Below are 27,549 nucleotides of genomic sequence, written 5' to 3'. Positions count from 1 at the left end.
CAGTCCCCAAGTTAAATGTGATGCTACCCTCCATCCTTGTTTGTGTGTTTTTGAATAAGAGCTAGCTAACCTAGATGCCTAGAGGCATCTCTGAGGAGTCTTAAATCTTAATCCGTCCACAGTCTCAACTAATTGGATTTGTTTGTAAAAGAAAGCTGACTGTGGTTTGACTTTCTGCAGAACAGTTAACAAAAAAAAAAAAAAAAAAAAAAAAAAAAGGAGGGGTTGAGTAAGGGATAGAAACAAATTACATTAATGAAGAAAAAGAAAACTGCATCACAGCTTACCCTGTTGCACGATAGGTATGGGCATTGCTTAAACTCGCAGTGGAGATTTTGCATGAATAAGAAAATCAGTGACCTACATGGTACTTAATATTCCTCCACCCTTGTAGGTTAGTTATGAAGGGAATAAGCAGCATTACTGCAACTTATGCCTTATTGCTGCTTCTAGTAGCATTGCTCCAGTAAAACTCGGAATGAAAAATGCTTCTTCTCTTGAGAATAGCCTGTAAGTGCTATCTTACTTTTGCAAGCAGCACTGATGAATTGGTAAACATAAATAAAAACATAGTAGCCAGGGAAACCCAAACTCAAGAGGTTCAATAACTTTAAATAACTCATTTTAGACCTGAGAGTCAAAATCAGGATAACAATATATGTATCCACTGACGACTGAGGTACTGTGCCTGTCATATTGCTGGTATACTGGCACTGCCTGCTGCTATCCCTGTGTCCTCGGCTCTGGGACATCTGCTACAGCTACATAAATTAGGTTCAGATGACCAAAAAGCCAGCTTTAGGCAAAGAAACTGCACCCCTGTGAGCATTCCAACAACTGCCTTAAATGCCACCACACCGAGAATGAAAAGTACTGCGTACAGCTCATTTAGCAAGGGCTGTAGCTCACATATGTTTTCTGTTTGTTGCCTCAGCCTCCCCCCAGCTGGAGGCAAGCGGCGGGCGCCCAGCTGTGCCCAGTTATGGTCAGAGACAGGGAGGGGCAGGTTGGAGTTTAAAAACGGAGCAAGAGGTCAGCTGTTTGCCTTGGCTTAGAGATAGGGCTCTGTTCCTGTGCTCTCTCTTGATTTTTACCAATCCTGAAGGTTGTGAGACTGATTTTAGTTTATTCTACACTAATTCTGTACTGATGTTATGCCACTGAGTCTTGTTTCGTGAAGGTAAGGGAATTGTGAGCCCTGTTCCCTGTAACAGAAAAGGTCAGTCTGAGCTTGCTTCCTGCTGTCTCTGTTCTGCTCTTTGATGGATACCGGTGTCAGGCGCTGAGCCTCAGTGTGAACCAAACCCTGCTGAGCATCAGAGATCTACTTGAAACCATGAAATTCAGGAGAGGGTTATAGTGATATCATCTTTTTGAGCTGTTTTTAGGAGTCTTGAACAGCACTGGTCTTTAAATGGATTTTTATTCAATGCATTTAGGATCTCTGTAATTGATGGTGTCTATGAATACCATTTAAGCTCACAATGGAATTTTTAACATGCTATCTTTGGGAGGTGGTGAGCCAGGGTTGCTGCCTTGTTCCTGCAGCAGCTTCCCTTGGCTGTGGGGTGACCCTCTGGGTGGCATGTCCTTGCCACCAGGGATGTGTGGTTCTGGGGTTCCTCAACATCCCCTCTCCCCTTGTTTTGGCAAAGTTGTTGTCCAAGGAGTATGCTGGGCCATTGAGGTACACAGGGCTACTCAGAAGGGCATCAGGGGATTTCTGTGCTCACAGTACAACTCCAAGCCATGGAGAAAACAACCCAGAGGGCAGCACAGGCAAATAGGACAAGTGCCTCCAAGCAAATGGGAGGCACAAAACAGGATAGGGACAGGAAGGAAGAGGTAAAATATCCCCCCATCCTCTGCAGCCCTTTCTCAGAGATCTTGATGGTGTTATTAATAATATTAATGCTCTTCTTGGGGAAGGAGGGGAAAACTATTTGATAAGAATCTGATTATATGTTTCTATATTTAAGAAGGGAAGTTTTCTGATGCTGAAGTAGGAAAAAAATAGTGGTTTACTGTATTAAAATTGGTAAGTACTTAGCATAATCTAGTGATTAAAGCAGTCTTTTCCTGGTACACTTGTAAATCATAAATTCCCACTGCAAAATGGCTCCTGTGGCATTTTGCCAATTAACCTTTGTGTGCTTTGATCTTGCTTTGACTCCAGAAGTTCAGGCTGTTCCCTGGCTTGTTTAGCTGTTGCTGTTAACAGAACACTTGCCGCTTGAAATACACAGTGCTTAGCATCCATGTATTTCTTAGCCTTCAGGTCTCTGAGCACATGCAATATTGATGCCTTGTGGATCATAGAAAAAGCCTCACTCATTAGTGAAGAGATATTAAATAAACATCCCCAAAGAAAGCAAACAAGCTTGGCCATTACGAAGACTATTTTTCAGCCTGAACTGCGCTAGCAGAGGCATAGGAAATGAGGGCTTAGTGAACTGGAGAGAGGAAAGAAGAATCGTGCTATGTTCTCGAGGAGCCAATCTGTGTAACCCCTGCCTGCCTTGCAGACTGGCACAGCAGTCAGCACTGGGGTGCAGCTGGGAGGAGCGGGGACCCGCTCTGCCTCCTGTCCTGCCTTTCCCAGAGGCCAGATGCTGAGGATGGGGCTTGCACGAAGTCTTCCTGCCTGGTGTCTGACAACAAGCGCAGCCTTTCTGCAAAGCACTGCAACCACGATGGCTAGTGTGTGCACAAGTCCATCCTCATTTCTCCTGTGTCTCATCCAAGTTCTGTCTTTGGCTTGCCCCTTTTCTTTTCTTGACTTCTCAAGAGTATAATGTATGATATTTATCTTTCTCCTTCCCTCCCGTAGGCAATTCTGAGGCCAAGGGCTGAAACCACAGTTAAGATAAAAATACTTGGAGGTAAAAAACTTACCACAAGCATTAAGTACTCTTAAATAGGCTGGATATATATTTTGCAAGCCACGTGACATTTATTATTTATAACTAATGACTATCTGACAGCTTAGAAATATGAAAGACTATTTGCTCCCCATGTTCAGGGACTCTCAGTTCACGTGAGTCAATCTCAATCTGGAGTCTAAAAAAAGGTCACTTTGCAATCTGTAAGCAGCTTTAAAGCCTTCATAGGCCTTAAAGCATCAGGCTTAGCCAGTGGGGAAAAAACTCTCCTGGAACAAGGTAGCTCTGACAGCAGAGAGCTAGAAAAGGGAAAGAGCTGATATGAGCCAGCTCATGCTCTTGATGCAGGTAGAGGAAAAAAAGCAGGTTTTCTAGAGGCAAAGCACATGTCTGATTTGTCACTGCTTCAGCTAACAATTCTCACATTTATTTATTCCAGGACCATCTTCAGTTGACCAAATGGAAAATGTGACATTGCCTTATGGATATATGAAACACCCAAACCTGTGAGTAGTCCTAGCTCCACAGAATCTTGTACTCTGTCCTGTCTCTATCATTGTGACCTACGTATCCATCCATTCAGCCACCAGCACCTGTTTACTGCTGCTTTTCAGTGGACCCACATCAGCCAAAACATGCTACAGAAGCTCTTTAAATTTGGGGTTTCTTTCCATCCAAACCTCCAGTACCCACCCATGCAGAAAAGTGAGAACCCAGATGTCTCCTGTAACACAGAAAATGACAGAAACATGTTGAGATGTCTCTCAACACACATTAACTCCCTTTCCCTTCCCCATACTGAAAAGTGCAAGCATTTCACTTTTGTAAAGAAGGTCCTGAAAACACAGTCCCTCCCCAAGACCTCCCCTTCCTGTGGAGGGTGTGGGCAGACACCCCTTTTGCAAACAATGGAAAAAGTTGCTGTGTCTCCTGACTTTCCACAGGAGCAGCTCTCCACCTGCTCATGTCTGAATTTATAAAGGAAGCTTCCCCTTGCTCCATTTGGGTTGAGGCAGCAGGAGTGTTTCCATGAGATGCTCAGCTGGAAGATGAGCCCCAGGCTATGGCTGGGGTGAATGGCACGTCATGGGGCAAGGCCGGAGGCACGTCAGTCTCCTTGGATCAGCACTTGGATCCAGGGGTAAACAGCTTGTCCATCTCCTACTAGATCCCTTCAAGTGGAGTTTCCCCCCACACTGCCTTGTACATATAAGATGATTTGGGACCAAACCCCACCTTGCCACCTTCCTCCTGGCTGGCCATCCTTCCTTTAAATGCCTTGCCTGGTTGCAAAGGAGGTGCCAGCTGTCAGCATTGGACTGTGACTATTGTTCATTTTCTTGCACAATGGAATACTCAGCTCTTTATTACCTAACTTCAGCCTTTCTGCCATCTTCTCTTTTTCCCATTTATTTCATACATCCATTGCAAGTGATTAGCTCTTAGAAGTAGGAATTGCTAGTCTGGTTTCCTCAGGAAACAGGGCGGTCATGTTCTGTACATCCTCAGGTAACTGTTGAACACACCAGTTGATTTAATTTGGCTGCTGGAGATGGGCTCAAAGCTAATTGAATTTCTTCAAGTTTTGTGCAAGTAGGCAGCCGGCTGGAGCAGAGAGGAACCCTGAAGTCACATGCCAGAAAGAAAAGTAGCAGATAAAATGTATCTTAGTAGATACCAAAAAATTCATAAGGGAGATACAGTAGTTAGGCATCAAAAAAAGTGCCTCAGTTTATACCTCTGAATAACCATGAGAGACAAACCCATAAGAAACCTGGACTCTTCTAGTGTTTATTAAGTTACTTCTAGGTTGTTTGCACTGTGATTAGGACAATGGTTTTAGATCCCTGAGAGGGATTTTTAATGTGTTATTATAGACCATGAAAAAAATAACTGTAATAATACTGATAAAGGCAGACAAAAGAAATCTAATCACCAAAGGTTCATCTGGCAACTGCAGGGCACAAAATCTCACCCCACAGTTCTGGGGGTTTTTTTTGCTGGCAGCAGATTCTCAGCCCTCACCCACTCTATTCCCCTTCCATGGACAACCTTAAAATTAGCCAGATGATGTAAAGATGTGTAATCCCACAAGAAACGAGCTGGTTTGGAAACAGCAAGTGCTGGATCTGAACCTGGCTCCAGGTTTCCAGCTCCTGACTGCTTACACAGCAAAGGTGATAAGTACAGTACTGAAATCAGGGTGATGTTTTGCATGGTGACACATGCCTGCCCAGAAGTGGACAAAAGGGAGGATTTAACCACAGATTGTCTCTTTCTTCTCTGTAAAAAGGCACTTCTCCATTGTAAGGCGATTCCATAAAAAATAAAACCGGATAAAAATGAAAAGGCTTGTGCAGCAGTTCGGCTGACAGGTTTCATGCAGTAGTGCCGTGTTACAGAGATAAACATCAGTGCTTAGCTTACAGATTGTCTCAACACCTGGAAGGCTGTTATAGAGACAGGTTTAATAATTAATTGCTGTTTCTCTGAGACAATGTATCCTGGATCTCTTAAGGGGCACGCTGCACACCAGGTAACAGGAGCAGGCAAAAGAGACAAAAGCATTAGAAGAGATAAAAAGACTGAGATCAAATGACATTATTCCTCATGTCGTGGTGGAAATGGGGCTATACTCAGCTGATCCTGCATAGAGGTTGCCTAGAGGTGTTTTGATATACTTGAGGTCAAAATACTTGAATTCCAAAGTTGCTTTTAAGTAAATGACTCTCATACAGCTGGTGGCAGGAAAGAAGATGCAAACAGATCAATTCCTTGATATTACTATGTTGGGTTTATGTCATGTCACCATGCACAGCTGAAGATATTGAAGAGTTATTTTATAATCAGAAAAATATGATATCTGGAAATGATGTTGAAAGGTCCCTACAGGATATGTTTTCTGTATGTACTATATATTTTCTCATCTGTGTTTAGCAGTACATTTTTCTGCCAGAGCTATAAACCTAACAAAATTGATGCTACAGTGAAGGGAGAAATAGGAAAAAACATCAATCTGCTGTGCTCCTTAACGACCCAAACCACAAACCTGGGCTGTATTCTGGCAGCAGAGGAGCACTAACACCAATTCTATCTGTGCCTCAGGCACTCCCCATGTCAGCTGCCATCACTTACTACTTGCTGGGGGCCTGTGTGTTATGACAGGGGCACTGAGAACAAAAGTCATGGCAGCTGATGGCACAGAGCTGCACGTTCTGGGAGCAGTGCTGTTCTGCAAACTCCAGTACAGAGTGTAATCTCATCATACAAGCTTATTTGTCCAAATGTATATGTTTACTGATGTGAACATTCTCATCTTAATGAAATTGATGAAATGAGGGAAATTATGAACACATTTAAGATATCGACAAGGACAGGACTAACTGCTGATGCCTGCTGTGCTGGGTTTAGGCTGCCAGTGATTAGTGTGTTTTTTGTCATTGAGCAAATCCTGTTGACATCCTGGGCAAGATGCAAATCCTATCGTTCCCCAGGTTTTTATTGCTGAGGAGGATCTTGATTTCAGTGAGTCAGATAGTGTTCTTTTGTTAACATGTCAGCTCAGATGGCTATGAAAAATATGTTTCCTTATGAATTGAAGCTGGCTCTCAAGCTTCTTTGTTAAGCACAGTACACAAATTGAAATACTAATCATGGATCTGTGTAGTTAAACTACTCGTGCAGATGGGTCTGATGCTGTTGGTTGCATTTTCCCATTGCTACTGCAAAAGGAAGGAACTCCTGAGCTGGAACAGGGGTTTAATAGAGGAAATTATTTGGGATTGCAATGGCCTCTCTAAGAGACGGTTGCTGAGGAAAAGCTCTGTTGGCAAGCTTCCTCTTGGTTTGTGTCCAGATCCTCAAAGTATAAGTCATCCTAAGCCAACTGAAGAGTACTTTTATACTACCTGAGCTTCTTACCCTGTGCCTTATAATAATTTCTGGTAGCTTTCATCTGTTAATGTGCAAAGAAAAACCATCCTAGGCTGAAGCACAGGATTTATCAAGCAAGTTTGTAAATCTCCATAAGACTTTTGAACGAATTCATTTTGCTTGGCGTAGGGATTTTAAAATATGTAATGGCAAGTTGTATGTGAAGAAGCAGTAAAAGCAAGATTGAAGTGTTTGTGGAGATGAGGGAGTCACTCTCTTGCTTTTGAAAAGCAGCAAACAGGTTGTGGGACTTCACAATGTCTGGGGTTTTAAGCAAGTTCTGGAGCATGCAATTGTGAAAATTTGTAAGAATTTAATCCATTTCAATTTTGGTTCCCTCTCAATAAAAGAGATTTTTTTTTCTATCTCTCCCTTAGCTAAAAGGGCTGGCACTCTTACTATCCACCACTGCTCCAGCACTAGGGATAACATTCAGCATTTACTGAGTACTTTACATATTTCCTCTGTTGGAAAAAATATTAGCTCATTAAATCTTCCAGTATTTCTGTAATAAGAGCAGTCATTAGAATTGTCTTTACTTTATGGACAGGAATAAGGGAGAATGGAGAGTTTAAGTGACCTAACCATAGCAAATTAGCAGCAAAATTTGGATGGTTCTACTGATTTCTGTATATCCTCTAATGACTCATGAAAATTATATTCCTTACTCATTCAGCTGAATAGCTGAATAACCTTAAGCTTTCTCTTTTTAAAAAGAAAGAGGACTAGTGTGGACTTGGATCTAATAGGTAATGGGATTTCAAGTTCCTGGCACGGATTCTTTTTTTTCAAAACTCTTTGACACTAGCTATGAGGCACTGGAAAAATGTTCAGGCTGTTGAGTTTCCATGTCTTACTTTGCTAACTCTTGAATGGAGTAGCAAATCCATTCAAGGAGGAGTTACGGGTCTTTGCACATCAGTGTTTGTAAAGCACACTGTTCCTGATGGAGCAATGGGGGAAGCTGCTCAGTGGTGTGGCCACTTTCCCATGGAGTCATACTGTGTGTGTGCTGTGCCAAGAGGTGCTAACAGTATGGGAAGAGCAGTAGGGACTCCCTTGGTCCTGGAAAACCTACCCCTCTACACTGAGCCTCATGGATGGGAGGGCTTGGGACAAGCCAGCTTTGTGTTCATTCAGCCCTCACCACTCCAGAAGTGGTATGCCCATACCAGATCGTGCCTTCGTGTCATACATTTCCTTGGAAGGCAGCTTTTGATAGGTGCCAGACTCAAAGCAAAGGCTGGATTGGATTTTCTGTGTTGCCACTCATCTGACTCAGCCACTGGCATGTGTCTCCCTTATCTAAATCACTGCTGCCCTGGGTGGGCTCTTCTTTGCATCCTGAAACAACTGCTAACTACATTAAACCAAAAAATGCTTCAAACTGTGGGGGCACTTCCAAATCAGTCCAACCTTTTCCAACTACCCACCTTGATGTTTCTGTGAAACGTGAACTTCTAAAGTTTGATTGCCACTCCAGGGCCATCTGTATTTCACATTGAGGCCTGTGCAGTGATTCACTTTTTACCTGGTTGGTACTGATAAGAAAGGACCCTCTTTAGAATTTGATTTCCTCTGTGGAGTTTTCTAGGAACTGGAGGTTGGGTGATTAATTTTATTGGTACAGTAAATTCTAAAGGAAAGACTATGTCATTCTTCAACAGTACTTCTTTCTGAGATGACAGCACAATAAATTGCAGGTGTACAGCAAATTCCTAAATGCAATCAGTTGACTCATTGTGCTGGGTGGATGGAATAAGAGCAGTGGCGAAGGGTTGGGTCACTGAAGTCATGTGGAAGCTTTACCACTGCCTTAAGTCAGCACTGAGTGATCTGCTTTTGACAAACAGTTGAAATTAAAGCTCACACTGAAAACAGTTTCTTTTGTCAAAGGCAGCTACTCTGTGTGTTTTTGACAAAGAACTCTTCCAATCTACCATATTTTAAAAAGTTTGCCTTGCAGGATCAAGCCATTGACCTCTTAAGATTTGCATCTTTTTAGTGATGGAATGAGGGAGAATGGCTTTAAACTGAAAGAGGGCAGAGTTAGATTAGATTTTAGGAAGAAACTCTTTACAGTGAGGGTGGGCAGGCACTGGAACAGATTGCCCAGAGATGGATGCCCAATCCTTGGAGTGTTCAAGACCAGGCTGGATGAGACTCTCAGCAACTTGGTCTAGTGGAAGATATCCTCCTGCCCATGGCAGGGGGGCTGGAACTCAATGATCTTTAAGGTCCTTCCCAAACCGAATCATTCTGTAATTCAGACTAGAATAATCGTCAGTGTCTGAGGCTTCAGAGAAAAGAAAGGAAAAAGGTTTTAAAAAGGCTGGAATCAGTAAACACATAATGTCCCACTGCATTTATCCCCATCATACATTGATTCATGGATATTAAGTCCAGCAGGGACTGTTACGATCATCTAAGCTGAACTTCTGCTTACGTTGTATAATTTAACCTTTTTTCCTGCATCAGACTGAACAACCTGTGCTGCACAAGTATTTTTAGGAACACCATTAATCCTGATTTAATAATTTCACATCATCAAGAATTCTGCAAAAAAGCCCCAGCTTTGGAAAGCCATTCATGGGATTTTCCTAAATGTAACCAGGAGATAATGAGTGTGCCCAAGGTGATGCTAGAAGTTGTTAGCTAAGGCCAGGGGACAGAACCAGGTGAGCACACTCCCAGCCCATGCCAGCAGTATAAAAAAATCCTTCCGCTCCAGCAGCCATAGGGCGTTCTCAATCAAATTGAAATAACACAATTTGTCTTTCTTATACCATTGGGTGTTAGTTTCATTAAATGAAATGAAACTCCTGTATGTGAGGCTTCACTGTGGAGTCTCTTAATGTTCTGGACTGTGTTCTAAGGTGGAAAGATGCTTTTTAGAGAACTGACAGCCAATGTAAGACTAGGGCTCAGAAAAGCTTGACTGGTTTTGTTGCCCTTTAAGTGGCTGAACAATTAAGTAGCTGTGCTGCAGTCTTCTTTAACATGAGGCATTTTGGATGTGAGGAGGCAGGGGACACAGCTGCTGCCTTCTAGGCTTGATCCCCTAGCTTGTACTATTTATACTTTTGAACGAATTAACCATTATAAGGCGTGTTGAATGCAGGGCAGGTACTGATCAGAAAAGAGAAATATATTGGTACTCTTTGTCTTACTCAAGCAGATTTCCACTGTTTCTTATGCAAATGCATCATACTTTAGCTCATTGGCTCTGCTTTCTAAACAAATGTAAACAAGCAGACACACTCCTCTTTGTCCTTTTAAGGGGATGTAATGTGTGTTCTTAAGAATTTGGGCCACAGGTTTTGAATAGAAAATCTGCCTAGTGGCCTAGATATTCATAAAGCTGCTAGCAAATATAAAGAGAGAGATGAATGACAGATGTTCAGATGCAGTTAGGAGGAATTGTTACAGGCATGAGCGTTGTTTGTGGCTGAGTGTGCTCCCCTGCTCACTCAACCCACTTGCAGTGTGCTCTCTGTAGGGTTTCATGGGGACTGAATGCGTTTATTCCGAAGTCCAAGTAACAAGTGTTATAGGGTGAAGGTCTTTGATACCACAGCTAATAAGAAAAGGAAGGGGGAAGGAAAGAAAGACAGGCATATCAAAGTCTCCATGTATTTATTATAGTCCTAGCTTGAGAACCCTGAGCAGGAGCTTTCCCAGCCCCTGCAGGTGAGATCTCCTTGACAAAGCTACAGAAGCAGCCATCATGTTATGGTTGTGGGTGCTTAGTTTCTCTCACACGGAGGCAGTTTTGGTGTCTAAAGGCAGGTACAGTATTTTAGTAATTTAACAAAACAAAAAAACCCAAACCAACCAACCAAAAAAACCCTACAACCAAAAGCAAGCAAACAAACAAAAACCCAGCCAACCAAAAAAAAACCCCAAAACCCCAAACAACTTAACTCATGATTTTACTAATTTAATTATTGGTTAAAAGTCTTTGTCCAAAGCACCAGCTGAGGCACTCATTTTAAACCTCTAATCTTTTTCACACTTACAGGTTTGAGACTAGACTAGCCTACCATCTTTTGTATATGGGCAAGGTTCTTTAATTTTTTAACCTCACTGTTAGCAACATTGAAATATATATTATTTCTTTATGCCAGCTTTATCTTCTAGTAGTGATACTGTTATAGTATTTTCACAGTCTTTGAGTGTTTGCTGTAGAGAAACCTATTCTGAACCATTTTTTCTCCTTCTAGGCTTCTTTATGGTTACTTACTAGGTTAAATCAGAAGAGAAAAAACCTTTCCCATACTTAATGGGCTTTGATGAGCCATGAATTTAGACTCACCTCAAGCTTTCAGTGTACTGGGAGTGAGGACTCATATGGACAAGGGACTGTGAGCCACAAATTTCCTTTTCCTGGATTAATAGTGATAGTAACACAGAGATTGCTATTCAAAAAACAAACATTCTTAAAAGTGAGCCATCATAGAGAATGCATGTATCCCTATAAAATAACAATAAATCAGTCACATCAGGCAGTATACTTTCTTTTTCAGAGACTGCCTCCAGACAGTATAAAGAAATCACTGCATTTATCTGATTAAAATTCTCTCCAGGAGCAAGTAATTTATTGTATTGTAAATCTGGCTACCTACCAGCAGTGAAAGCCTGGGCTTAGAGGAGCCCAGATTTCCAAAAGACTCAAAAGCTGAGCTGGCATGCTAGTTCTGACTAGGGTAAAGTGTTTGCCTTCCTTGGAATTAGACCATAGGATCAAATTTTATCATTGTTTCATCTGATGAAGCAATATATAGCACAAAGATTGTGAAGCAAGTATGTTTAGTAATTCAACAAGCTGCAAATGTACTGTAGGATTTGATCCAAAGCCTGCTGTAGTCCATGGAAAGAAATGGTTTATCAAACACAGCTTGAATGAGAGAGAGGGAGTAGTAAAAATAGTGGAGAACTTCAGGAAAAGAAGAGCAAAGCAAAAAAGCAGAGTAAAGTCATGCTCTAATCAGCACAATGTCACAGCTCTCTCTCTTTAATCCCAATGTACAGTGGATACTACTTATATTATTTTTCATGTATTTTCTGTGGCAAGGCCACAGATAGGACCTTGCCTGTTTCTGGAAGAGAAGGCCTCTGCACTAAGAGCTTGGGCAGCTGCCTGTAAGGTTCTCCTGTCCACATCAAACCTTGACAGAAAGACCTACCTACTACTTTCCCCTACCTCAGATTACCCTTGATAGGCAAATGGTGATGTCTTTGCCTCTCCTCAGGCCTGCCCCTATCAGTCCCCTCCCAGGATTTTAGGTTCTTCATTTTTCTGCTGTTGTGCCATAAAACCTCTCTTTTGTCCTCTTCTCATTGAGGATTCAGTCACGGCTCAGAAACAGAGACAGCCAACCACTTTCTGTAGGAGTTCAGAACTAATCTTAACATAATCTGTTGGCACCAAAAAATAACTTTCTTGAATGAGACTGAATAAAAATTAATGGGAATGCTTATCTGATAAAGTACCTTTTTTGTTTATGGAATTATTCTTCAAGTCTTTGCAAATTCTCAATTTGTCCTTCTTTCAAGCTGAAATTCAACCCAGGTCAAATAACTTTAACCTCCATTACAATCACCAAACTTTTACTTCACTGAACTTTTCTCCTTGGAGCCAAAGTTGGTTCTGTGTTTCAGTGAATTTTATTTGCGGCTCCAGTCAAAAGCACCAAATCTTCTTCAAGCACACAAAACATAAATTTGGTCCACTGTGAAGCCGGAGTCACTAATGGTTATGGAATTGCTCATTGACAAGATGGTTGTTTGCAAGAGAAAATGCTGTTGGGAAAAGCAACATGTTACATGAGTAAATCCCCCTTCAGGAGTCTGGGCTGCTAAGCCCCTGCAGAAGTAGGGTACTCAGCAACAGAAAAGCTTTTGGGAGGCTATGTGTGATCTGCCAGTTTGACATCTGAGTCATGTAGATTTGATCAGTAGATCAATAGTCATGTAGACATCTGATCAGTAGATCAATAGGTCCCTGTGCCTCTCCCCCAGAGTAACATTTCTCTGCTGAAAAAAGAACCAAGCAAATGATGAGAAAGTGCATAGCTCTGTGGCTGGGATGAGATGCTTTGGGGTTTTATTTTTTGTCTTGTGTGTTAAAGGCTCTAGGCAGGTGAGAAGGTATGTGGCACCCCACAAACATGAAATGGCAGAGATGGAAAAGGGGCATTAGAACATCTCATTTAGGACTACCAAAGGGTAAACATGGTGCTGTTTTACCAGGCTGGCCTGTGCTGCTCAGGTTGACAACAGTGCAGGCCGTGAGCCAGCCATGAGACGTGGCCCCCATGCCAGGTCTGTCGCCACCCCATGTTCTCCATGGGGAGATGTAAATCTTCCTCTTGCCCAGGCTCTCTCCCCAGCTTGTCTGGGAGCCCTACAGCGCTGAAAACACACCCACACCTCTGTGGGTGTGCGTGCCTCAGAGGTGTGCTACAAATGGGGAGTTTGGCCAGTGGCCTCATTCACGTGGGTTTGGTGTCCCCTCCTCTTGCCCACACTGGAGCAGAGCTGAGCCACTGGGGCATTACAGCTCACATCCAGAAAGTCAGGGCAGGGAAACATGGGGTTTTGTATTCATGTTTGGAGGAGTTTGGGTTTTTTTCATCTGTTTGTTAAAACATTCCATAAACATTCATAAAGCTCATACTCTCAAAATTATTTATTATTACTTTTTATTAATTATAGTAACCCCTGTTGCTTTGTCATATGGGAAGTAAACAACTGCTTTGACTAACTAAATACTCAAATCAGGTTGGAGAAGGTCTTAGTTCATCTCATTAATCACACCAGCTATTTATTGCTGTTCATGTGATGTGAAGGAGCAGAAATGGCTGTTCTTAAGCATAAGACTGCACCTGTGCTGCTTCCTTCAAGACAGTTAAAAAAGGTGTTCTGCCCATGTATTGAAATATGTCATGACAGGTGTACTTTTTATTAGGTTGGAGTTTAGAATTCTTAGATTTTAACTCCACTAATACCTGATGCATCATTTGTTGGGGACACATATCTTCCACCAGCAGCAGAATGAGTTATGTGATTTATAGAGGCAAATTAAAAGTTTGCAGTGAAATGGGAATTCTGAGTGAACTGTAGTATGTCCTGTTCTTATCTATCAAAGGTTGAAAAGGCCAGAAATATCAGAATTTGAGACTGGATTAATGAATGCATGCACAGAAGAAAAAGAAAAGAAAAAAAACTCCACCCCACTTTGAAAGTACTTTCCCAGCAAAAATACCATAAGGCACTATTAAAAATCTAAACCCATGTGTTTTACTCAAATGTGCTGTAAAATTAGTGAAATCTGGTATAGCAAGAGGGTGGAAAAAATCCAATGCATTGGATATTGATTGATTGCAAGTGATTTGAGAAACATATTTTGTACCTTTAAAAGATGGGAGAATTAATCTACAGTAGACATATATAAAAAATGTATGTAATGCTCACAAAAAATCTGCTGGCTTCCATCAACGTATATAAACCCTGTTGGGCCAGCTCCTCAGCAGCACAAGCGATGGTAATCACTCTGAAATCAATGTCCCAAAAGGACAATTTGGACTGGCTACAGGTCTGCCTGTCCTCATTTTTCATACAATAAGTGCAGAAAGGGCAATGGTAAGACTACTTGCCATGCAGGGCAATTGCTTATCTACCCCAATCAGAAGGGATTATTCCCAGATCAGAGTCAGATGATTAATCTGTGCACATTGTTCAGGCCAGGGTCTTTGTATTGTGGTCAGCAGCCCGTGAAAAACCTGAGTGGGATGGAACACCAAGTCTTCTCTCATCTGCCAGGTAGTAACAACTTTCTGTCACTACTCACCTGGTCCTGATTCACACAGTGGCCTGGAGCTAAAAGATACATAACCACTAATGAATCTTTGGAATTGTGTAGTTCCCACTTCTACACTTGAATTACACATTTAAGGCTATTTCCCAAAATTACACAGTATTCTTTGAAGATGAAAGTTTCTGCTTTTCACAGGCATAACTTTTTATGTCCTCTCTTGGAAAATTGCAGGTGAATTATGTAACTGTTTGGGTGTTTATTATTATCTGTACTGGGAAATCAATTGGTGCTGCAGAGGATAACAGCAAACACTTAGAGCAAAGAGGAGATGATACTCTCCTGTGGTGATAGAGATGACAAGGATAGATGGTAAATAGATGGTCAGAGAAAACCCTACTGTTAGCCTGGCAGGATTGACCTTAAACAGCTATGTAGGCTCATATGTATTTGCTTTCAGCTTGCCACCAAAGCAAAAGTAATGGGTGCAATACACATGGAGGCTGTGTGCCAGCAACAAAATTGCATTTGCTTTTGTTTGTGTTTAGAAAAAATGCTCTTGGGTCTGTTTGCTTGAGTAGTGAAGCAAGAATTTCATTATTTCAGTGTGACGCTCTGGCCTGAAGTGGAATATCAGCCAGTAGTCCTTCACTGTTTTTGCAGGCAAAAAACAATGAAAAGTATATCCAAATGTTTTACTTTCTCATGGTCCTCTGAAAACCTCAGTCACTGTGTCTATTTAGTATCCCATGACTGAAAGCATGTGCCAGTGCTCTACTGCACTCCTGGTTCCTGGTTCAGCCTTTCAGTTCGTCCTTTCTGTAGCTTTAAGTGCTGGTGGCAGGGATCTCTCCAAGGATTATCATCACGTAAAGTCCTACAGAGGTCACAGTGACACAACAGACTCTTTGCCAGACGCAGTACGAATGCATCATGAGCCACAATACCTGCCTGGGATGAGGAACAAACCCTCTCTGTGGCAAGCAGGAAACCCCCAGTGCTTTCTGTAATAAAGATACAATGCCTGGTTTAATTCCAGCTTGCCTATTTACTTGGCCAGTCACATTTGCCAGTGGTCTCACCAGGATGTAGCATTGTGCATTTCCTGCTTTGATTGTTGCTTAACAAACTGTTCCCTGGTCACACTGTGTTAGCTGGTACTTACGGCGTGGTCACAGGCATTCTCGTGTCTGGGAAATAAGCAGGGCTGATTGCTCTGGTCCACATCACACTGCAGAATTAATTGCACCTCAGAGAAAAACTAGGTTTCTCTTTTACTTAGTATAGGCCTAAATCTACCTCCTCTGAATGCAGTAACAAACTGTTGATTGATTCCAGGGCAAATCTGGCTCCAGTCCTTCATTAGCAGATGGACTTTGGGTATCAGTGAGTGAAACTTGCACTGCATGTGTAAGATAGTATTGATTTTCTATGGGGTCTAATAAATAAGTTTCTGTGACTTCTTCAGGACTAGCCTTGCCAGTTATAAAAACTTGTCATTGTTTTCTGAAGGGCAGCATTAGCATTGTTGGGGAAAGCTAGCAGCATTCATGTGAAAGAAAAATAATTAAAATGTGGTAGACTATTAGAAATGCAAGACCAAATTACTGTCCATTGGGGAAAATGAATCTGAGCGTGCCTAATGACATCCTTTAGAAAGTGATATTCAGCTAAGAAGATTTATTGTCATTTGTATTGATAATCTGCTATACTAATGCTTGAAAATAGTTTCACTTAGGCGATGAAAAAATTTTAGGGGGGTCTGCATTTAAAGATTCAGAGGAGTATCAAAGTGACAGACATTTCTTTCCCATTGGGATCTCAGATATGCTTAGAGTTTATGGTATCAAAAAAATGGAAAATAAATATGAAAGCCTAAAAGGAAGAATGCTTAACACACTTAATTGAGATGACAACCAAAGTAATGGATGTCAGAATAAATATGTTACAATGCTAGTGAAAAATAAACTGAAATAAAGCAGATTTCACTCCGGCCCTATTAAAATTTAATATAGTTTAAAGCAAGCTGAACAGTCCCGGTCCAACCACAGCTATGAAAAAGTCAAATTAGATTATACCACTCTGCATATATGGTTAGCTCATATAGTGCTGAGTGGGATTTAACTTAATCTCTGATGACTGTTCAGTTGTGGTCAGCACGTTCTAACAACTTTACCTTGATTTTCCATAACTGTATTTGAAGCACAGTAATATCTGGCTGGGTAGACAAGGCTCCAGTTTGTGCTTGAAGGTTTTGTGTTTTGTAGGGTGGTTTTTAGGACATAACTGCTTCAACAAAAGCCCTTACACAGATACAATTACACCAGCAAAAAAAAAAAAAAAAGAAAAAAAAGTAAAAAAAAAAAAAGTGGTGGTTTTGATGTTATGGCTTATATCACTTGCCAGACTGGAATGCATCTTATAGGCAAAAAGCCTCTAATTATGTAGGAGGAGTTTACTGGCAGAACTCTACCAGCATGACAAAACTTTCAAGCGTAAATGGGAGCTAAGTGCTTATTTAAATCAGCATGTCTTCTAACCACTTAACAATGTATAATTTGTTTTCCAAAACCTCCCCTTCCCCAGCCACACAGTGGGTCTGACTCTCACCCAGTTCGAGTCAGCACAAGGACACCAGCCTTGTGGAGGGAGGATCAGGCCTGATCCTTTGGAGAAAGGCTGCATTAATGGGATCCCCCACCAGCAGAGAGTGGTATGATGAGACAAGCAACACCCTGGGAAGTACAAAAACATGCAAAAAATTAGTCCTGCCTGTCCTACTCCTACTTACTTGCACGTTTATATGACTTTTCACTCTCTCCTGCGTAACTCATGCCAGCTCTAACTTCCTCACTAATTGGTGCATGGGTGCAGCTGGGACAAAAGGGATTTAAGAGAAGATGTTATGGGACACCAGGCAGGCTGCATCCTGCACGGAGCAGGTTCTCCCTCGTCCCATACAGCTGCTGGCTCTGGCTGCCTTACCCAGCTGCAGGAGACTGTTTTCTTGTCTGTGGATGGGCTGCTGTGGCTAGACTGTGTCTGTGTGATGCTGTGTGAGGAAGCCTTACCAGCTCGGGTTGTTGATAGCTTGGCTCATTCTTCCAATTCACAGAGCAGGTGTACCCAGGAAGGCTAGGCAGGAGGTCAAATTTAAAGCATTACTGAGCAACTGAGCAGTACTGTACCTGCCTGTTGTATTTCTGACTGTTGACATAACTAATTTAAATAAGTTCTGCCTGTACCCTTTCCACTCTTCCCCTATCCAAAAAGAATCAACATCAAGTCAGACATGGAAACACCTATTTTGTACTTTTTCTTGCATTTGGGTTGAAAAGGGCAAAAGAAAAAAAACGAGAGAGAGAGAAAACTGTAAGATTGCATTCCAGAAATATTTTGAAAATCCACAGGCTTAATGAGAGAAAAGAACTAAATGCATGAATGTTGTCACTGGCAAGCCATCTGGAGCATGCAAGTGAAAAATGCTTTCAAAATCTTGAAAGTAAATGATCGTGCAAAGGCACGGATTGTTGGCACTTGAGGCAAGAGGTGTTTAATTAGAATGGGAAAAGTCTTTGTTCTAAGTAATTAAAGGCAAAATTCCAGAGTAGATGAGAGAAATCCAAACTCCTTAAACATTTGACAGTTTTAAAGAGGAATCTGCAAGGGTTCAGGCATAAACCCACACAAGGAGAGGCAGAGCAGGAGGCCAGACTGCTAAGGCAGCTCTACTGAGACATTGCAAGGGCTGAGAAGTCAGTCCCTGTCCATGTAGGGTGATTCAAAGCACTCGAGTCAGGCATACAGGCATTCTCAGCAACCACAGAGTAGAATAAGCAGCCTCCAAAGGGTGATGAGAAATCCCACGTGCTCATCAGTGAGCTGCCTTGAATTAGTCAGGCACCTCAGCTTCAGTCCTTGCTCTCAGAGCTGTTAATGGATTTTATATTAGATGGCATCTACTTTACGTAGGACACAAATAATCCTGGCATCAGGGACAAGCAATACAGCCAAAGGAATGATAAGTTCAAGGAGCCTCATGAAACAAAGGAGTTGGAGTATCAGTACTGCCTGTGCTGGACCACCCCTGGATGTTCAGAAACATGACTGCAAGCACGTGGGGGATGTCACAAATCTGAGATTCACCAACCAAAGCCTTCATTTGGAGGCTGGTAGGACAACTACAGGCATTAAGATTTTGGAATTTGGCATGGCCAGAAGGAACTGTCTAAGGAGTGAGGCACCCCCATAATTTTGGAAGTCTAACTAAAAAGATGTACATACTACAGTGACTGCTTAACATGATAAGAGGTTTTATATAACATGGTCCAATTTCCTAAGGGAAAAAAACAAACCCTGGAAAAATCCTCAGTGTGCTGTGAGCTGAAAATGTTCTTTTTTCTTTTTCATTTGTTCTGGGCACACTAAAGTTAGGTATTAGTAGTATAATCTTTTGATTTCAATTGTTTCCAATAAAATCCACACTTTGCAACAAGTTTAGCTGAATGAATGTCATGACTAAGCTTTGAATAATTTGGGTTCTATTACATTTTTAATAGCATTTTCCAGTTTAGTGCTTTTTCCCTTCTCTGTAATGGTTGCCATTAGAAGTTTATAAGCAGATTTCCCAGGAAGAGGATTTCTTATCACCCAGAGCTTTCCTATGGAGACACTCATCAATATTAGCAACCATTTTTTGAATTATACTTATGACACAATTATACAGCTACCAAGTGCCCTGCATTTCTCCTCATTACCAAGATCACTCATGTTTACTGAATATTATTTTATTGAATTTATGGATATAAGAGAGGACACTGTCAAAAACTATTTTTTCTCAGTGTTGGCCAAGACAAAAGCTTTAAGATTCTATTCCAGCTTCTGACCAGCCTGTGTGAACAGACTCATCATTTACTTTGAAGCCTAGCTTCAAATTTCTAGCTACATATTTTAAAAGGGCTTTCCAGAAGTGGAAGTATGATTACCTAGGACTATGTAGTGCAAGCTAATCATCTAAAGCAGGTACCAAATGGTACGAAAAATACACAGATGGTTACCAGGAATCTTTCCTTCCTGGTGGAAGAGCAGAGTTAATTTATACACTAGCAAACAGAAAGTCATCTCACTGCCCTCGGAAGAAAAAAGACAAATGTTGAGTCTTATCAAAGATACTGCAGCGTGTTTCTGACTCTCAGGAAGGAGTTAAAACTACCCAGTGGTGGCTGAAAGCCTGTTATTAAGATCCCAGCCAATTACAGTTTACTCTGATCAGAAAGTGCTTTTATTTTAAAGGATGAGTACATGAGATTTTAACTCTGTCACACTAACTTTTCTGGTCATTTAATTGGAAAGAAGTTGCTCAAGAAAGTAATTAATTTTTGTGATTCTTGGGGACAATCCCAAAGAAGAAGCTCAGCTTTGAATGAGGGACTTGCACTGCTTAGCTCTGAAACTCAGCTTGTGCAGAGTGTTGTTTACAGAGCACCAAACTCTGCGAGGACCACACCTCGCACAGGTGCCACAACTGCCTGCACTGCAGTACACAGCTAACACCTACAGTGCACAAACAGAAGTGTCCTACCCAGCCCTGCTGTGTTAAACACAGCCAAAGTTCTTGGGGAAAAGTAATAGCTTTTTGCTGGTTTGCTTTACAGCGTTAGTTTGGTTTGGCTTGGGGTTTTTTTGCTAAGTGTCACTGCTCTCTTTTTCTCTCTCTCTCTCTATGTATCTCAATGCTTTCCTGTTGCCTCAGACTAAGTGTTTTGGTTTCTGAAGGCCTCATTCAATGACACAACTGCCTCTGTCCCAGGTACAAACTTTTTTTGGGATCCCTACAGGAGCAGAGGGCTGCAATGCTTGTCACACTTCTGGCTTTGGACCTTACACAAAATGCAGCTCTGTCCTTTTTTCTTTTACCCCTGTGAAAGTCACGGAAGTGTTTGCAAGAAAATGTTTTCCACTTGTGATAGAGACTTAGTAGATCAGCTGAAATTGCCTGGATATTCTAAACTTATAAGCATCATCCCACCAGAGATGTGTTCTTGAATATTAAATTTAGGCTAATTGGAGGCATATCCTTTAATTTAGCAAGCTGAGGTTACTAATACAGATCAAGAGCTAAAAATTAACAGTGGAGCTGATGTATGCTAAATGCCTAAGTGATATCTTAACCTATAATTATACAAGTTCTGTTAATAGTGAATAATTCAAATCTTCAGGGATTTCAATAGTCTAATGGGCTGTAGTTATTTCCAATTTACATTATGGTTGCTAGGTTTCATTAAAATGAGCAAAAGGCTGCATAGCGTAGCAGAAGAAAATTGGTGTTTGAAGTTATCACCCAGAAATCAAAACATGAAATTTAAATTAGAAGGTGTCCAAGCAACACAATGACACCAAAGCCGAGCACTGATAATGAAAGTAGGAAGACAGGGAGTTTGCAGGGATTATTAAAGGAAGACAGCACTACTAGCAACACACTCCATAACAGCAATACCTTGAATTCCACTCTACTGTGTGTAAGGAGTCCAAAACACATTACAAACCTCCATTAAGCCTTGCTACATTCTTCTGAATTATTTAAATTTTGTTATCACTGATTTGCAGGTGGCAGGCTGAGGCACGATAAGGCACATGGCTTATCTGGAGTCATGGGATGACTCAGTAGGATGTGAGAGCCACAGCTGGGGGCTGTAGCCTCCCTGCTAGCCTACTGATGGTATAGCCACCCCACACCATCACTCTGGGGGACAGCCCCCTCCACCAGCAGCCACTGCCAGTTTCAGCCTCATACCACAGTCTCCAGTCTTCAGCCGGGCTGAGACTTGTGTCTTTGGGAGATGTGCTATGCACCAGATCACCCAGAGCAACACGGGTTAAAGCTACTGCTTTCCAGAGAGCCAGAGGGAGTTGTTATTATTCATCTGGATCACTGCAGGCACCTGACTTTCAGTGCAATCCCACAGACACATCAGCACGGTGGCAAGGGTGGCAAATCACAGTGGGGAGGGGAGAGCAGGAGCTTGGAATGACCACCTGCAGCCAGTGCTGCCACCAGGGAAAGCACAGTGTGGCCAGCCACGGCCATGTGTGTGTCTGCAGACCTGGGATACACTTTTGGGAGACCATGGTGTACAGCCCCCAAACACAAAGGACAGCTATGGCCTCCTCTGAATCAAGCCCATCCAGGCTTTGAGAGTAAGGCCAGGTTTTGCTGACTCAAGGCTTAAACCTGTCAGTGTGACTCACTGCTGTGGTCTCCCCATCTCCTGCTCTTCTGAGCCATGCTGTATGGAAGTGAACTATTTTTGGAACAACAGGGTTAAATTAGGTTACTTAATAGATAATAAAAATGCTGCATAATTTGATAGGAATGAGAAGTGTTTGTTACAATTGGGTAGAAGTCAAGCTGTCTGACATATTTTGATATCTAAATTTTACTTTAAATTTCTTTTTAGTTCTTCTGTAGTACTTTAAATATAGAGTGTCTCTGCTTCTTATGAGCAGATTAACGACTAAAATAAGTGTTCTTTCCTACCTAAAGATTAGCTATTTCCTTAATGTTTAGTTAGTTGTTCATGCTGCTTTTTCAAAATTCAACCTCAAATTCCCCATTTGTATATAATTTCAGTTTCTGAACCTACATTTAAGTATCTGAATTTCTGTAAAAAGACAGAGGTACAGACGGGTTTTGTTTGGTCTTTTTTTAAAAATTTAAACTCTTTGAAGCTCTGCAGTTTCTCTGTTAGTGAGTAAGCCATGGGATGAAGAGTTATAATTAAATAGTTATTTCTTTATAAAATAGGTCTTTCCAACAGCTTCTTTTTATTTCATTCTGAATCAAAGTAACCTCTTAGATCTCAGTCTGAAATACACATATCCATTTTGCAACATATTGCTAAATATCTCTAATTTACATAAGAAGGAACAGCAAAATGCCACGTACATTATGTTAGTTAAATTATTATTATTATTATTATGTAATTACATAATGGAGAAATAGCAAATTCAAACTCTCAAAATGCTGATCATGAAGTATATTAAATTATAGCATTGCCTCAACTGCAGGACAGGTGTGCTCGGTGGCACACCCTCCATCATGCAGACGATGGGATAAACTGGAGCACTGCACAACTCTTCTCCAGGAAACTGAAGGAGATAGTGCAGGCCTTTGCTGTCTCCTGATCCAGGACTAGAACTCCTTTAGGGCTCATGGCTGTAGGTGTAAGAAGAAGCAATACCTAGTGATTCACAGTAAATACATATTTCACTAAGCTGTCCAGAAAATGCTTTTGTGGGAAGGTTCCCCTTGAAATTGCAGGTAAAAAGCAATCCTTCCCAAGGCTGCTTTTACATGCAGCAGACAACAGGGAGTCAGTCAACAGGGGCGGGTTTGGTTCAGGAACTTGTGCTGCATCCATCAGTGACTGCGATGCCCAAAGCTCCCGTAGCCTTGCCCTGCAAGGTGTGAGTACTCTTGAGCAAATCAACCTCCCAGCAGTCCAACAGAACAGTTTACCTCTAAGAATCACACACTTGAATAATTCACTGGCTGGAAAACACTTTCAGATTGATAGATGCCTTGTTACTACAGAGTCATGTTAAGCAATAACAACACAAATCAATAAAAATCATCAAATAATTAAGAATCTTCAGTCACTTAACACCCACTGCAACTGCCACTAGCAAGAGGTTTGAGGGCTGCTCATAAATCTCTTTAGCACATTATAAATTGCCCACAGAGCACTCAGATGCCCCAGCTACGGTGATCTATGCTGCATACACTGCAATCCTGTCCCTGTGCTATTAACTGTAATGGTTTCACATTTAAAAACTGTGTCCTGGGAATATGGCTGAGGACACAGCACACTGGAGACACATTAAGAAGAAGAGACATGGACAGTCAGAGCAGGCAGGAGACCAGACTGTGACTCACCACATAACCTGGAGGAACTTATTTACCTTCTCATTTTAAGTGTAACTGTGAGAAATGTGTGTCAAAATTTAATCACTTCATAGTCTGATTATTGATATTTAGAGAGCACTTGGAGATCCCTGGATATTGGTTGGGGTTTTTTTCAATCTGTTATTTCTGCCTTCAGAGCTTTCATTTCTTGTGTCAGGTCCCAGAGTTTAAAGGAGTTCTTTCTAACTCTCTGCATGCACTTTGTGAAACTGGCTGCTGGTGTCAAATGCCAGCATATTCACAGGGCGTAAACCATCTGGTTTTGCTGAAACTAAATATTCCCATGTTTGCCGAGGAAAATAGATGCAGACACTTTCAGTTCTTGCAGCTGTTTCTTCCTGGGAAACAGTAACAGAAGATTTTTTTCTCTCCAAAGCAGAGTAATAGTAAGCTTGATTGACATCCTGCAAACTGCAGATCTTGCAGGCCCAAATTATTTTCCTTGTTTTGCTTCAGAAGTCCGTCCCCCTTCCTCACTTGGGGAGTAACGCCTCAGCAAGTGTTGTGTATTTCTCAGAGTTTGTGGGCAGTAGGACAGGCTGTCAGGGGAACTGAAATTGTATCACGTGCTAATAAACATAATTCAAAGAAAATAAAATAAAACAACCCTTCTCATACTTTTAAGTGTGACACAGAGAGATGAAGTAACCTGTTGATACATACCCATGGTTATGCCTCACCTTGTCCTTATTTTGCATGCAGCTCCCAGGAGGCTCTCTCCTGCCTTCCATACTCTCTAACCCACCTGGGAGCTGTCAGAATAGGGCGGGGGGGGTGCTCTTTTTTAAAAAACAAGATTTCAATATAGGTCTTAGTATAGCTATTCTAATTTTTAAAACTCTTTCAGCATTGGTTCTTGACATAAACAATTTGTTTCCTGGGAACATCTAGACCTGCCCTGCCCTGCCTTTAAATATGCATAAAAGGTAATGATGACATAACTACATTCGCAGGAATCAAGGGTCAGTATTAATCTACAAAACAATCTTGTTCTTCAAAAAATCCTATTGCCAAAGTGTTTGTGTATCAATCAAAGACCTCATGATGTGTTTCAAACAAAAGCTATATCGAGAGACAGAACAGCACCACGGGGCATTCACTGGACACAGACCCAGACTCGAGTCCCTGGGCCATTGGGTATTTAATTGTTTATACCAAGTGTTGCAGTTCCAAGCAGGGATACCAAGAGAACCAGTTCAGATGCAGCAGTTCAGAGAAGAGTTCTTCACATCCTTGCTACATGCCCCCAAATGCAATCCACTGGCTACTTTGGGACTCTCCTTCTCCTTAATTTCTCAGGAAGGTTGAGAAAGTCTTGGTTTTAGCTCAGTGTAGAAGAATAATTATTTTATTTGTACATCTTAAAAGGTTATAACCAAAACCAGCTATTTACCCAGTTTTAGTGCAAATACTGAGAAACAAAAGAGGGTCATAAAGTACTACATGGTGGGATCTGTTAGTTTTTCTTCTTCTATCTCTTAATCTACACCTTTTGGGCAAAACAGGGATAATTTATCTGCAGATTTTTTTTATTTTGAGATTACCTTGATACAGTTTCTTGCCATTTCTGACTAAAGAGACAGGATCTATAAATATTTGTAAACAAACTCTCCTAAGAAAATACACTGTCGATTTGGATCACTAATTTCTGTTTCAAGCAAGAAGCTGGAAAAGGGCACTGAGGAGGCAGCAGTGGTTTAGCTATTGCCACTCAGGGAGGATATGCTCCTAATTACACACTGGAAAACTAACCACATGGCTCCTACTGGCCTCTCCCTCCCATCTGCATAAGAGCTGCAGTTAGCCCTGAGTTACAGTTTGCCAAGGTGATAAAGTACATTAGAAATGAGCAGTAGTGATGGGATAATGCTGTAAAATACTACCATGTACTGTCCACCAGGTAACTGATGACACACCTAGGAGGGCAATGGTTTTTGAAAGTTACAATGACATAGTAAATAACATAAAAGTGTATGTAGTACACTAAGTTTAAAATGCAGCAAAAGTTCTGACTGAACCAACATAAGGTTACCAGGAAAGAGTAGGTAACAGCAGAGATGCTGTCAGTGCTCTGTACCTGGGGAAGCAACTCTCAAATTCGCAGTAGCCTAAGTGAGAACTCATGTCTACACAGTCACAGTTTAGGGAATGACATTTGCTAATACATAGTTGTTTTGCTATTTTTCTTTGGAAATTTCTGTCTTTCAGATCTGACAGACTGAACAGAAGAGCAGTACAAATCAAAGGACCTTGAGACAGCATGAAGATAAGGAAAGTTGACACATGGGGTATTTAGGGTATTTACTGAGACCATGTAGGGGAAGGTTAGGAGCAAAGCCATCTTGGTGGACATGAGAGGAATTTTCAAAATAACTGTAAGACAAGTTAGAAAGGTGAGCATTATTAATGAGATTTTGACAAGGCATCAGTCCAGTTCCCCCTTGTACTTGAATCACCAGTTAGCTTTGGCCTGTATCTGTGCATGGTACAATGCCAAAAATTACTGAACATCCACCCATGATCAAAGAAAATGCATTCATTCCACATTAACTATTTCTTTCTGTATGGCAGAAGACAATGAGCCTCGTTCTCTGATCTTTTAATTCTGTTTACTGTACTTGGATTATGCCAATGGGACATGTCAAGTTTTAACCCACTGAGGGAGAAACACACACATTTGTGTCCCTGCTCAAGCTACAAAGGAAGGGGGGTGCAAACTTTACAGGCACATGCAGCACAGTGAGGTGACCTTCCACCCTCTTGACAACCCAGGTACATCTGGGCAGTAACTGTCACCCAGCCACGTTCCCAATAAAACAAGGCATTGGCATAGAATCTACATGGAAAGAAGCGAGCTGTTTTTTGCAGCTAGTTCTTTTTCATAGCACCTCTGCTTATTAAGTTATTTTGTTGTTATGATATGCTGCTGAATTGTTTCTGGAACATGCTGACATGCCTAGTAAAAACAGTTGTTAGGGGATTATGTTTTGCTCAGTGTACCTGAAAGTTTATCATTCTGTGGCACTTGGGAAGATGTATTAATTATATTTTTATGCCACAGCGAAAGATAATTTCATATCCCCATTTAATTGTCAATGCAGAATGTTCTGTGATAATATATTATTATGTCTGAACCTGATGTTTTGATGGCTTAAAATAGCCTTCAGGGCAGTTCAGTTGTGTGAAACAAAACTGGGACAATTCCTAAAAGCTCAAGAGGACTGCAGATCTATTAGTTTTGGCAGCAATAAAGTAGTTGGGATAAGGATGAACTTTAAAAAAGTGGAATAATTATTTTTCCTAGTTTAATGAAAAATGAAACAAAAACATTTTAGGATCTTTTTATTTAGATTTCTACTACCACTAGCAGAATTTGAAAAACAAGAAAGGATAGCTGTATGTGCTTTTAGCAGGTGAGCTGAAGTTATATTTCCATATATCCTGCCCACCTGTGTAGGCATTTCAAAAGAGTGTTCTTTCACCTGTCTGGACACCTCGCATCATCTGATACGTAATCATGGCCCCACCTTGTCCTAATTGCTTTTGTTTTGCTCATACTATTGTTTTCTAATCAAGAGATAAAAAACTGGGTTTCGACATTATATAAGGTGGCAGGACTTTTCTGGCTTAGATGGACTGATGGGAAAATTCAAGTTCCAGCTCACAGAGATAAGTTTCTACATCAACGGCTATATTTAGGCATATAAAGGAGAGGTCTGTTTTTTCTAGAACATCTGCACTTTGTTACTTTGTCAACATACACGTATTTATCTGCTCTCCGAGTTCACAGTGGGTTTTCACCACCTACATTTTAAAGCACTTCTCTGTCCATCCAAGGCAAGCATCTGTTGACAGAAGTATGTAAACATGTCTTCAGAGAGCTCATCTAAAAAAAAAAAAAAAAAAGTTCCAGAAATCACCAAAAAAGTACTCTTAGCAGGTCCAGCCGCAGT

General features: G+C 41.3%; 2 long non-coding RNA genes across 7 annotated transcripts in view; one reads left to right on the top strand and one right to left on the bottom strand.

Annotated features, from left to right (window-relative positions):
- The window catches only part of LOC138107920 (uncharacterized), a 39,804-nt gene extending 18,602 nt beyond the window's left edge, over nucleotides 1–21,202 (bottom strand). For 2 of the 5 annotated variants that reach the window (XR_011149771.1, XR_011149772.1), the window contains exons 1-2: nucleotides 21,128–21,202; nucleotides 17,242–17,366 (exon numbers count right to left, since the gene is read on the bottom strand). This is a non-coding gene — a long non-coding RNA (uncharacterized lncRNA). Of the gene's footprint in view, nucleotides 1–4,427; nucleotides 4,506–16,807; nucleotides 16,935–17,241; nucleotides 17,367–17,702; nucleotides 17,767–21,127 lie in introns of those variants that run through there. The other 3 variants (XR_011149770.1, XR_011149773.1, XR_011149769.1) reach the window with 3 other exon arrangements.
- On the top strand, nucleotides 1,057–27,495 carry LOC138107918 (uncharacterized). 2 transcript variants are annotated; one of them, XR_011149766.1, is made up of 3 exons: nucleotides 1,057–1,180; nucleotides 3,322–3,388; nucleotides 25,805–27,495. It is a non-coding gene; the product is annotated as an uncharacterized lncRNA (long non-coding RNA). The 2 variants fall into 2 exon arrangements; XR_011149765.1 differs by lacking the exon at nucleotides 25,805–27,495 and adding an exon at nucleotides 3,827–8,603.
- Nucleotides 27,496–27,549: the final 54 nt, after the last annotated feature.

Source organism: Aphelocoma coerulescens, chromosome 3 (genome assembly GCF_041296385.1).
Source record: "Aphelocoma coerulescens isolate FSJ_1873_10779 chromosome 3, UR_Acoe_1.0, whole genome shotgun sequence".
Lineage (NCBI taxonomy): Eukaryota > Metazoa > Chordata > Aves > Passeriformes > Corvidae > Aphelocoma > Aphelocoma coerulescens.
This window is presented reverse-complemented; position numbering and strand designations above follow the sequence as displayed.